The sequence below is a fragment of the Drosophila melanogaster genome, chromosome 3L (assembly GCF_000001215.4).
Source record: "Drosophila melanogaster chromosome 3L".
NCBI classification, from domain to species: domain Eukaryota; kingdom Metazoa; phylum Arthropoda; class Insecta; order Diptera; family Drosophilidae; genus Drosophila; species Drosophila melanogaster.
In genome coordinates, this window is record NT_037436.4 from 23896166 (window position 1) to 23908369 (window position 12204).

The 12204-nt window shown below is 42.7% G+C and overlaps 1 protein-coding gene across 1 annotated transcript in view, besides 1 other annotated feature; it reads right to left on the bottom strand.

The window, feature by feature from the left end:
* The window catches only part of CG40470 (uncharacterized protein), a 146551-nt gene that overhangs the window by 56306 nt on the left and 78041 nt on the right, over positions 1-12204 (bottom strand). The window lies entirely within an intron of this gene.
* Positions 7729-8464: a mobile genetic element.

The window sequence follows — 12204 nt, forward strand, 5'->3', positions numbered from 1 at the left end:
CAGATATCTTGCCGATGCAGCTAACTATCGATGCAGCTAAGCGAATTATACTGTACTCTGTAAGGGTCAAGCAAATCATAGTTTGATCTACAATGATTTAAGATAAGAGGTTTATAGTTTCTAGTGAATATACTTGGTACCGAGAAGTTAAGCCGGCTAATCAAGTCGGGGCTGTTAACATTACCACGAATAAAAGCTATTGAAGGTAAATTAGTTAAAAGTAGTATACTGGAATAAGGAGGTAATATACGGTTTGTAGCGATCCATCTACATCCCCATTTAAGCGCCGCAATGCAAGAAGTAAAAAGTTTTTTGGACCGATTCAATGCGGTCCGAGTGGACTACGTTTTCTTGACTTCAAACAGGTAATCCATACTACACAATCGGACGGACTATCGAAATAAAAAAGGTTTTAGTCATGTAAGAATCATCAAATTCCTTAGACCACCTTTTTATGAAACCAAGCACACCCCTGGCCTTATTGACAATAGTCGAAATATGGTCAAAAAATTATAGTTTAGGGTCCAGAAGAACACCAAGATCATCAACCCGTGTTATTCTGTCCAAAGGTCACCAAGGGTTGACATGAGAAAAGGTCATAACTTTACACTTCACTAAAGTCAGTGTAGATGACATCTGCTTGAAGATTATTTTTGAAGCCCTGTATTACGAAAGAAGTTAGAGGTTAGTGGTGATATGATTGATCTGCAAAGGTGGTGCAAATGAGGAGTGATAACATTTTCATTTTTTATTCCAGAGATAAGGTAAACAGTTTCAGTAGAGGCTTGCACAAGGCTTCCGTACAAAATCTGAGCACACAGCCAGGGATTCCGTCGGGACCTGGCGAATAGACAGGTTTAACACACTGAAGATCGTTAAGCTGTGAGCTTTCGTTTATAGTGGGGCAAAATATTAGATTCGACTTAGATACCGCATAAGAGCTGTTCGGAATGAGGTAACGTAGAATATGTCGTATGAAAAAACTTTGCAAATAGATCGGCTATTGCCTGATCCGATGTTACCGTAGTGTTTTCAAAAAATAGCGAAGAAGGGTAAGAAATTGCTTTTCGCTTCGTGCTAACGAAATTATAAAACTGTTTCGGATCCTGTTTGAACTGAAAATTACAACGGTTTAAATAATTCCTGTAGCACTGAAAATTAAGCACGGTAAAGTTTAACCGAGCGCTTAAATTTGTAGATGGTCTGAGAACCGGTATTTTTAAATTTTGTATACAGTCCTAGGTGTGTCAACTTTTTATTAAACCAAGCAGGTTTAGAGCTTGACGGATAGTGCATCGGAACACAAGAGTCAAAAAATGATTTAAATTCTGTATATTGCTTGCATCCGTCATTATGTTGCAGGAGTTTTTTTATTTTTTTATTTATACTTTATACGTGGTAGCTGAAAACTCCTTTGTCACCTTGTTCTCTATTAATTCAGCCCTAGCACGCGCCGGCAAACAAGAGGTAGCTGTACAAAACTATAATACAAATATAACAATTAACATTATAACAATTATGAGAATATCATCATCTCCTGGTTCTCGTCAAGGGGGGCCGTATGATAAGGTCCTTCAGCTGTCTTCTGTGGAGCCTTCTTGGTGGGCGAGGTCCAAATCTGACAAACATACCTCCATATTGGCGCTATAATTTCCTTGTAAATTATCACCTTGTTGGAGAGTGGCAATTTACTTCGCGAATTAATTAGCCAGAAGTGCATACGCACTCTCAGGCATGTCGTAGCCACATTATGCTTATTTGACAGGGCCGAGTGGAATCAGGAGGCCGATCTATGGTGCAGGAAGCGTATTCTTAATTTAAAGCAGGATACCGGAGTGCCACACCCGATCGAACGCCTCACGTACATCCAGGAAGAGTGCGTTGCAGTACTCCTTGTTTTCGAAAGCCGATAGGATTTGCTCGACCACTCTGTGTTGTTCTACCGCACAGTGACCAGCACGAAAACCAAACTGATGCTCGGGCAGGATACCCTTCGCTTCCATAATCCTGACCAGGATAGGGAGTAGACTGATTGGACGGTAGGATTCAGGGTTCTTTTCAGGCTTTCCAGGTTTGTGAATCATGGAAATAATACCGAGCTTCCACTGTGGAGGGAAGTATTGCAGCCTCACCATAGAGTTGAATAACAACGTAATGTAGAGGATCGCACATCTCGGTAGTGCCTTTATAGTGGAGTTGCAGATCATGCCCTGGAGCTTTTTTGGGGTTTTGTTTGGCGATGACGTCAGCAATATCGCTGGGGGTGATCGGTTGCATAAGCAAGTCCATTTGGAGCGCTTGGGACAGCTGGTCGTGGTTCAAAGGCTGGAATCGCTCCGCAGCGCATTTTGATAGCGCGCGTAGCATTCCATAGCGAGTGCGTCGCATCACATTCGGTAGCAGTGTTGGCAAGCCATTGTGGGATGCATTCCAGTCGCCCGCGACGAGGAGTTTGTATTCCTTATGAACCTCGGAGGGCAGTATATCGCGCCAAAATTGACAGGGCGATGGCCCGTCTCGATGCCTGTAGACGCGAGTTGCACCTTATTCCAAATCCAAATATTTTTGGTTCCTGTGCCTCCTTACAATGAGTCTCGCTGAGCAGCAGGACATCGATCTCGTAGCGCCTTTGAGATCATCAAAGCATTCCACTTCGGTCAGCTTCGTGGACACGCCATCGGCGTTCCACACTAAGATGCGCAGCGGCATCATTATGGCGCTTGACGCGCTTGGAGAGCTGTGAGCAGATTGATTATTTGCCCCTGCTGCTGTGACTGTTGTTGCTGTTGCTTCATCATCATCATCATTAATTCCATCTGCTTCTCATTAAGCGTCTGCAGGATGGCTTCAATGCTGCTGCTAGCATCCGTCGAGCGCTGAAGTGCACCCCTAGACGACCTTAGCCGGCTGCGGCTCCTTCGACGACTGAGGCTTCTATCATTGGGCTGTTGCTGTTGATTTTGTTCTTGGTGCGTCAGGCTCAGTGGTTGCTTGTGGTGAACGGACCCTTTAGCCACATCTGCATAAGATATACCGCCTCGAGAAGAGGGGATCACCTTACCTCCAGCTAAGCCCCGTGTAGTTGGTCGCTCGCTTGCCTCGGTTCCTCCAGCCACTCCACTTCTGGCTGGTTCTGTAGACGATGGGTTTTCCCCTTGCTTGCCGATATCTGATTTTGATTTTTTCCTGTCAGTCTCCGAAGAAGCACGAGACTTTCGCTTTATTTTTTGAAAGCGCTGCGGGGCAGCACATTGGGGGCTCGACAGAACCGCAGTAACCAATGATTCATCAGCCGCAGCAGTTTTATTTAAATAATTCATACTGTAAGTATGCAACAAATCACCAGGGTTCTAGCCAAGACTTGAACCCTGGGATAGAAAAGCTTTGTGCTAACAAACAGCTATTTGTGCGATCGCGTAGCGGAGCCCCACTTCGCTTTGTTGACTTTTCTGATTTTACTTTTACTACCGTACCTATGTCGATTGCAACCTCGAAAGTAGGATGATATGGATCTTCAGGTTGAGTAAGAGGTGCTTCCCTTGACAGAAACCTATTTTCAGGACTTGTTACAAAACATAGATCCAACAGTCGACCAAAAGAGTTTCGAATATAATTAACTTGCGAGCAAGCCGTCAATAAAGCCATGTTGTGCTACAGGGAGAAGAATATTCGATTGTTCTTCTGGGGACCACATTGTCCCAGGTATATTAAAATCACCTAGAACTACCAATTGGTCTCTGTCAAACAGTTTATTTAAGATGGATTATACGATACGATTATACGACATACGAGCACGTAATAACGTAATAATAACTGATCTGTAGGAAAATGACAGCTTTACTCAAAAGAATTCAGAGTTACGGGACTCGTCAAAAAGTAACTTCTCCGACGCGAGGGTAGATCTAACCGCAATTAAAACTCCACCTCTCCGTCTGGAGAGACGGTCATACCTATATATAGTGTGCATACTCCGGCATTAACCAAGTCTCCGTGAACACTATTATATGGGATGCAAAGGAAAGGCTATCACAATACAATTTGGTTAGTTTGCTACGCAAGCGTCTAGCATTTTGATAGCAAATAGTAAGATTAGATATTATTTTTTAAAGAAGAGGAATAAGATGAATAGGGGGATGGTACAGTGGTCTGGCCACGTGAGGGAAGATTAATTCAATAGGGCCCCTTTTTCGTATTTTTGATCTTAGCTTCGAACTCTTTTACTATCCGGCCAAAAATCACCCGAACATATGGTCGAAAAAGGTCATTTGGGACAGTTATCTTGAAAGATGATATTTCCCTAGCGTAAGAGAAGTTAAATTTTTCCACTTTTATATTATCGGCTTTTGTTTTGTCTTGTATATAAGAAAATACATCAGACGATGTTTGATCAGGGGAAAGCCGAGAAACGAAAATTTGTTTCTTTAGTGGAACCACTAAAGTTTTTGTTCAGGGTTTTGGCCCTGAAGATTATATCTCTGAAGTGCCAACTTGTGCCGGTAGTCCGGACTCAATGTTCCCTTGTGGTGGTAAACTAATTGGGACAGGTGGAAACACTGGGTGAAAACCAAGGTGGGCTCCCTCCACAGCGGATTGATCGGAGTGCTCCGAATCTTTTTTAGCTGCCGATCTTATCAACATATGCGGATTTGCTGCGATTGACAGCTGATCAGTTGTGGAGTCCTGTTGATCATTTGCCCGTGGTTGCGGGGCCTGAGGCAGCCTACCACCAGCGGCTTGTTTGCGCTTTGGAGATGTATCTAATAACTTAAGGCCATTAAACTGTGAATTAAGCGCCGAAAGAAGATCATCGGCTCGACGAAAACAATCTCTAGCTACGCCAAAACTGTTGATCAGTTCTTTCAAGCCACCTTTAGTTAGGCGCATAAACGATTTCATTTCGTTCGCAACCACAAGGCAAGCATCACGACAGTAATTTAGATTTTTACCCTTTGCTAGGTCATCACTTGTACGGCCATTAAAACCAGCGCACTTAGTATGCACCATTCTATCACATAGCCAACAAGTCATTTTTGGCTGCTCAGGTTTTATAACCTGGCACCAATTTTTATAAAAGCAGACAACATTTACGGTTTCCATGTTTATCTAAAATCAGACCACTGTGCACGGAAACACAAAATCTAAACTTTTAAGCGAGCTGTTAAAAGAACCGCACGAGAGCAGTCTGTTCAGGAATGGCTGCATTCAATCGAGCGATGGACTGCCAAATGGAACATAGCCATCAATTGCACTAAGTCGGGATGTGTCACATTTACCTTGCGACCTCAAACCTGCCTAGGTCTTCTCTTTGACAGAAATACCATTGACTACGTCTCATCCCACTGCTTCCTCGGAGTTCAACTTGATCGCTGAGACGCTGAGTTGGAAGGTCCATATAACGCCAGTTAGAGCCAAATCCTCATGGAAACTGAAGCTGGACTGGCTTTTCCTCTCAAGCAAACTCGATATGGCGACAAAGGCATGTCCAGTATGCCCCTGCTGACAGCAAAATCGATATAGCCTGGGGAGCCTCTACTGCCGTACGGGAATCTTGTAGGACCTCCGGTTGCTAGGGAGCTCATATCTGAGCTTAGGGCCAGATTCGCTAGCGCTCGCCCTCTTCGATTGCATCTCCCCGCTCCCAATAGCCAGTGAGATGCATTCCAGTCGCCCGCGACGAGGACTTTGGAACATTGTTGATCCAGAATGCATTTAAATTCATCCGTATTCCATATGAACCTCGGAGGGCAGTATATCGCGCCAAAATTGACTGGGCCATGGCCCGTCTCGATGCCTGCAGACGCGAGTTGTCACCTTGTCAGTGGCTATTGGTGTAAGAGGGAAGTGGACTAGGCTGGATTTGACCAGGATCGCTGCATCACCTTTGGCGTTACCGTCGCTTGGGTCGTTAGCAGTGTTGGACTCAAATCCAAATGTTTTTGGTGCCTGTGCCTCCTTATAATGAATCTCGCTGAGCAGCAGGACATCGATCTCGTAGAATTCCACTTTGGGCAGCTTCGTGGACACGCCATCGGCGTTCCAGACTAAGATGCGGAGCGGCATCATTATGGCGCTTGACGCGCTTGTAGAGCTGTGAGCAGATTGATTATTTGCCCCTGCTGCTGTGACTGTTGTTGCTCTTCTTTATCATCATCATCATTAATTCCATCTGCTTCTCTTGAATCGAGCGCAAAGAAATAATATTTTCATTAAGCGTCTGCAGGATGGCTTCAATGCTGCTGCTAGCATCCGTAGAGCGCTGAAGTGCACCCCTAGACGACCTTAGCCGGCTGCGGCTCCTTTGACGGCTGGACTTCTATCATTGGGCTGTTGCTTCTGTTGTAGGTGCGTCAGGCACAGTGGTTGCTTGTGGTGAACAGACCCTTTAGCCATATCTGCATAAGATATGCCGCCTCGAGAAAAGGGGATCTCTTTACCTCGAGCTAAGCCCCGTGAAGTTTGTCGGTCGCTTATCTCGGTTCTTCCAGCCACTCCACGTCTGGGTCTGGATCGCTGCATGAACGCTCGTAGTTTGCTGCAATCCAGATGGTTTTTATTCGGCGGACCTTACCTCTTCCTTAAGCTTCTGGATTACTTGACGGTTTAGACCGTTAATACTCTTTAGTAGCGGCATACTTAAAACGTGATTATTCCCGATTATGTTAATCAGAGGAAAAGCTGCCATGCCCGGAGTTTTCTTATGCCCTTACTCTGTTTCGAATATTGGGTGCCATTGATTAGGGCTAGTCGTAATCAGATGTGTGCCATTTATTTGTATTTCAGTGAAGTCATGTGTGCTGACTACCACTTGGCACTCGCATGTGAATTGTGTACATTGCGTGGGATTCCCCACTCTGTAATTCTTCCGTGAATATGTGAAGAATGAATGTGAATATGTCACAGAATATATATATACTCACAGAAGCTCTCTTGTCAGCTCAGTAGCGGATCCCCAACCTTCTGCAGGATGGCAAGATGTCTTTTTTACACCAGATAAAGGAAGAAACAACAAGAAAGCAGGCACAGCCCTACACTCAAAGAAGCCAAAATCTGATCAGCCTTCAATTAACTCCACAAATCGCTTCCAACGCGTAGGCAATGAAGAAGATTTCGATATGGCCGTCGTATCCTCGAGTGACGATGATGGGCCTTGTTCATCGAAAAACGCCCTTAATAGGATAAAGTTAATTATAGTCAGACCATAAAACTCTGTAAGGGTCATGCAACTCATAGTTAGATCTACAATGACTTAAGATAAGGGTTTGAGATATATAGTTTCTAGTGAATCTACTTGGAACCGAAAGGTTGAGCCGACTAATCAAGTCGGGACTCTCAACATTTCCACGAATAAGGTTACGAATAAAGACTGTTCCAAGCATACTTCTACGGTTAGCTAGGGACCGTAAATTAATTAAAAGTAGTCTACTAGAATAAGGAGGTAATATACGGTTTGCATCCCAATTTAGGCGCCGCAAGGCAAAAAGTAAGAATTTTTTTTGGACCGATTCAATGCGGTCCGAGTGGACTGCGTATTGTGGACTCCAAACAGGTGATCCGTACTCAAGAATCGGACGGACTAACGAAATAAATAAGGTTTAAGTCAAGTAAGGATCATCAAATTCCTTAGACCACCTTTTTATAAAACCAAGAACACCCCTGGCCTTATTGACAATAGACGAAATATGGTCAGAAAATTTTAGTTTTGGGTCCAGAAGAACACCAAGATTATCAACTCGTGTTATTCTGTTCAAGGAGCACTTACTTAGAGTGTAAGTCATGCGTATTGGGTTGGCACGACAAAAGGTCATAACTTTACACTTGGAGCCATATTTGAAATCGATCTAGATCGGATTGTAAGTCTAAATGGCACGAAGTGTCCTTGTACTGGAGGTATAATTTAACATCGTCTGCGTACATAAGTACACGCGAATGTTTTATTATTAATGGGAGGTCTTTAATAAATAAGGTAAAAAGAAGCGGACCAAGATGGCTCCCTTGTGGGACACCGGATGTGACTCGTAAAATACGAGATAAAGAGTTTTTAAAGAGGACTTGTTGTGTCCTGCCATTCAGACAGCTTGAAATCCAATTTAGAAGATCAACAGGGAAACCTAAAAGATCAAGTTTTCTTATTAGAAGGTAATGATTAACAGAGTCAAATGCTTTACTAAAATCAGTGTAGATGACATCTGTTTGAAGATTATTTTTGAAACCCTGTATTACGAAAGAAGTTAGCTCCAAGAGGTTAGTGGTTGTTGATCTGCGTTGATATGATTGATCTACAAAGGTGCTGCAAATGAGGAGTGATAACATTTTCAAAAAGTTGTGGGATAGCCGACAATTTAGAGATTCCTCTGTAATTGCTTGCATCCAGTTTGCTACCTTTTTTATGAAGAGGAATCACAAAGGACTCATTCCATATATGAGGGAATTGTGAAGATTCCAGAGATAAGGTGAGCAGTTTCAGTAGAGGCTTGCACAAGGCTTCCACACAGAATCTGAGCACACAGCCAGGAATTCCATCGGGACCTCGCGAATACACACTGGAATAAGGAGGTAATATACGGTTTGTAGAGATCCAGCAAGAAGTAAAAAGTTTTTTGGACCGATTCAATGCGGCCCGAGTGGACTACGTTTTCTTGACTTCAAACAGGTAATCCATACTACACAATCGGACGGACTATCGAAATAAAAAAGGTTTTAGTCATGTAAGAATCATCAAATTCTTTAGACCACCTTTTTATAAAACCAAGCACACCCCTGGCCTTATTGACAATAGTCGAAATATGGTCAAAAAATTATAGTTTAGGGTCCCGAAGAAAACCAAGATCATCAACCCGTGTTATTCTGTCCAAAAGTTACCAAGGGTTGACATGAGAAAAGGTCATAACTTTACACTTCACTAAAGTCAGTGTAGATGACATCTGCTTGAAGATTATTTTTGAAGCCCTGTATTACGAAAGAAGTTAGAGGTTAGTGGTGATATGATTGATCTGCAAAGGTGGTGCAAATGAGGAGTGAAAACATTTTCATTTTTTATTCCAGAGATAAGGTAAACAGTTTCAGTAGAGGCTTGCACAAGGCTTCCGTACAGAATCTGAGCACACAGCCAGGGATTCCGTCGGGACCTGGCGAATAGACAGGTTTAACGCGCTGAAGATCGTTAAGCAGTGAGCTTTCGTTTATAGTGGGGCAAAATATTAGATTCGACTTAGATACCGCATAAGAGTATGGCTGTTCGGAATGAGGTAAAGTTGAATATGTTGTTTGAAAAGACTTGGCCAATAGATCGGCTATTGCCTGATCCGATGTTACCGTAGTGTTTTCAAAAAACAGCGAAGAAGGGTAAGAACTTGTTTTTCGCTTAGTGCTAACGAAATTATAAAACTGTTTCGGATCCTGTGCAAACTGGAACTTACAACGGTTTAAATAATTCTTTTGGTACTGAGCAGCATTTAGCACGGTAAAGTTTAACCGAGCGCTTAAATATTAAATATATTAAATATTTACAAAGGATGGACTGAGAACCGGTATTTTTAAATTTTATATAAAGTCTGAACTTTACATTTCTACATTTCAACTCTTTATTAAACCAAGGAGGTTTGGTAGAGATTGACGGACAGTACATCGGAACACAAGAGTCAAAAAGTGATTTAATTGCGGTATAAAACATATTAATGGCATCCGTCATTATGTCATTATGGCGGACCAAAGCCAGCTATAAAATTGTGTAGCCTCCGAAAATTTGCCTTGCGAAAACAGAGAGAGAATAGCTGCACAGTGCTGCTTATGTGCATGCAAAAAACAACACCAAACAACACTGCGAACAACGCACAAAAGGGAGGGTAAACAAAACACAAAGACGAAAAATGCAAATTTCTTTGTATATTTTTTTAGAACTACTGCACAAATCACAAAGAATCACTCACGAAGCGAACGGATCTTTCATAATTATGTTTACATTATATGATAATTTAAGAAGGTTATTAAAAACCACGGCTGGTTTGACAAACATAAAATAAAAATCGGAGAGCAAAAAAATAACACGACCGTTCGCTTTGAAAGCTAATAGCTAATTTCTTGCAGCTCACAAACCAGCCAGCCTTTGGCACACATTCCATTCATAAAACTCCACCAACATGTTAAAAAGCTGTGGCTTGCTTGTGAGATCCTTCAGAAACATTACTACATCCTTTATCCTCCCATCCAGACATTAAAACGAGAGAGAAAGCTTAAGTTGACTTCCCCGACTTTCAGATACCCGTTACAGTGTTGGACCTAACACACTTCCCTGGGGTAAACCTGCTCTGACTCTCTTTGTTTGGGAGGACAGCCCGTCCTGCACAACTTTAAAGGAGCGCTTGTGGAGGAAGCTTTTTATTATCAAATAAAGCTGAGGATTTAGTAGGCTTTTGAGCTTGCGCAGAAGTCCTTCATGCCACGCTCTGTCGAAAGCCTTTTGAATGTCCAGATAAGCTCCAATGACGTACTCCTTCCGATGGAAGCCCTCCAAAACAAATTTCACTACGCTGTGTAGCTGCTCAGGTGCTTTTGGACCTGTCGGGACTCGAGCAATCTTCTCAAAATGAACCTCTCAAGTAATGCTGGAAAGCAGGTTTGTTCGGCTGGCTCTGCTGGCTTTCCACTTTTATGGAGCATAATGATATTCGTTTTCTTCCAGGCGCTTGGGAAGTGTCCCAATCATAGAGCAGAGTTCAAAATCAGTACAATCATGGAAGGAATTCCGTGATTTCAATAGGCTTTACAGGAAAAGTCATCTGCAATGGGGTTTCTAGGGATTCAGCAACCAGTTGTACTCGCGTTGGCGATGCTGTTTCGATCGGCTGGAATCTTTTCTCAAGATTTCTGGCCAACGATTCAGCTTTGTCCTGTCCTGCGCGAATTTTGAGTTTTCATCGGCAGTAGCTTTCTCCAGGAACGCGTCCGTTGTTTCTCTTTTCAAGAATGCCAGTATTTTTCTCACCCGATTATATGTCCTTCCAAGGGCGTCGTCACGGGGGGTGGGGGGATCTTAAAGGAATGTTCAAGAAATTTCATAATTTTCCGCCTATCACGTAAGTTCCTGTTGTTTATTTATACTATGTGCTGTTCTTATTCTCTTAGTCAACCTGCCAGCACTTGTATCGATCTGCTTCCCATACATAAGCTGTTTGCTAGGTGCTTTCACTAAGAGTTTCCAGTGTTGGAAGATGAATGTGCAGCAAATTTTCTACTGGGTAGAAAGGCAGCCCCGATTATGATAAGTAAATGGTTAATGCCGTGGGTATGAGCAAAGACCCTAGAATAACACAACACACAACATTTACCAAACATCGACCTCACACATCCAACCCACATCCCTCTTACACAAAATATGGGCCATCATAAGACGTTTCTGCGGACTAAACCCAAAAGTGGCTGCATAGTGCCAAACCAATGTATGGCCGTTACGCATCTTGTTATTCTAGGGTCTTTGGTATGAGTCAATTGTGCCTTGGCGCTATTATCTTACTATAGCGGAATTGATTTTACAAAGTTCTTAAATATTTTATTGGTTGGCTTTTCAGCAAACAAGCGCAAACTATGTGAAGAAAGAGATGGAGAAAATAACAACAAAAACGAAAAAGTGGAAAACGAGATTGAGACAGCTGCGCTTGCTCCCGACTTAGGTGTTAGTATATATAAAGGTCCTGAGGCCATATCCACCGAAATGGCAAGACAAAGCTTATCGGATGATTTAGCCCATGATGATTGCAATGAAAACGATATTGGCCGATTGTTGGACGCTCATCGCTCTTATCCCATGAAAAAAAGACCGAACTGCTCAAAAAATGCTGGACACCGCCCAAGATGATTTTTCCATGGACGCGAAGAATTTAAAAAGAAAATTCCACTATGCGTGGTTAGAAGCGTATTCGCCATGGTTGGTATATTCACGTTGCCAAAAAGGTGCCTTTTCCAAATATGGCGCTTTATTTCCGCCAAATCCAAATTCATTTCTCTTACACAAAATATGGCCATCATAAGACGTTTCTGCGGACTAAACCCAGTATAACAAATGCATGCCATCCAAACCCAGAAAACAATGAGTCCTCATTAGCTAACAATGAAATTGCCAAACGATTTGCTCATTACTTCTCTTACCTCTCCGCGCTGGAAACATTCAGGCGAGTTTCGAAACAATAAATATAGAAACAACATCTCCAA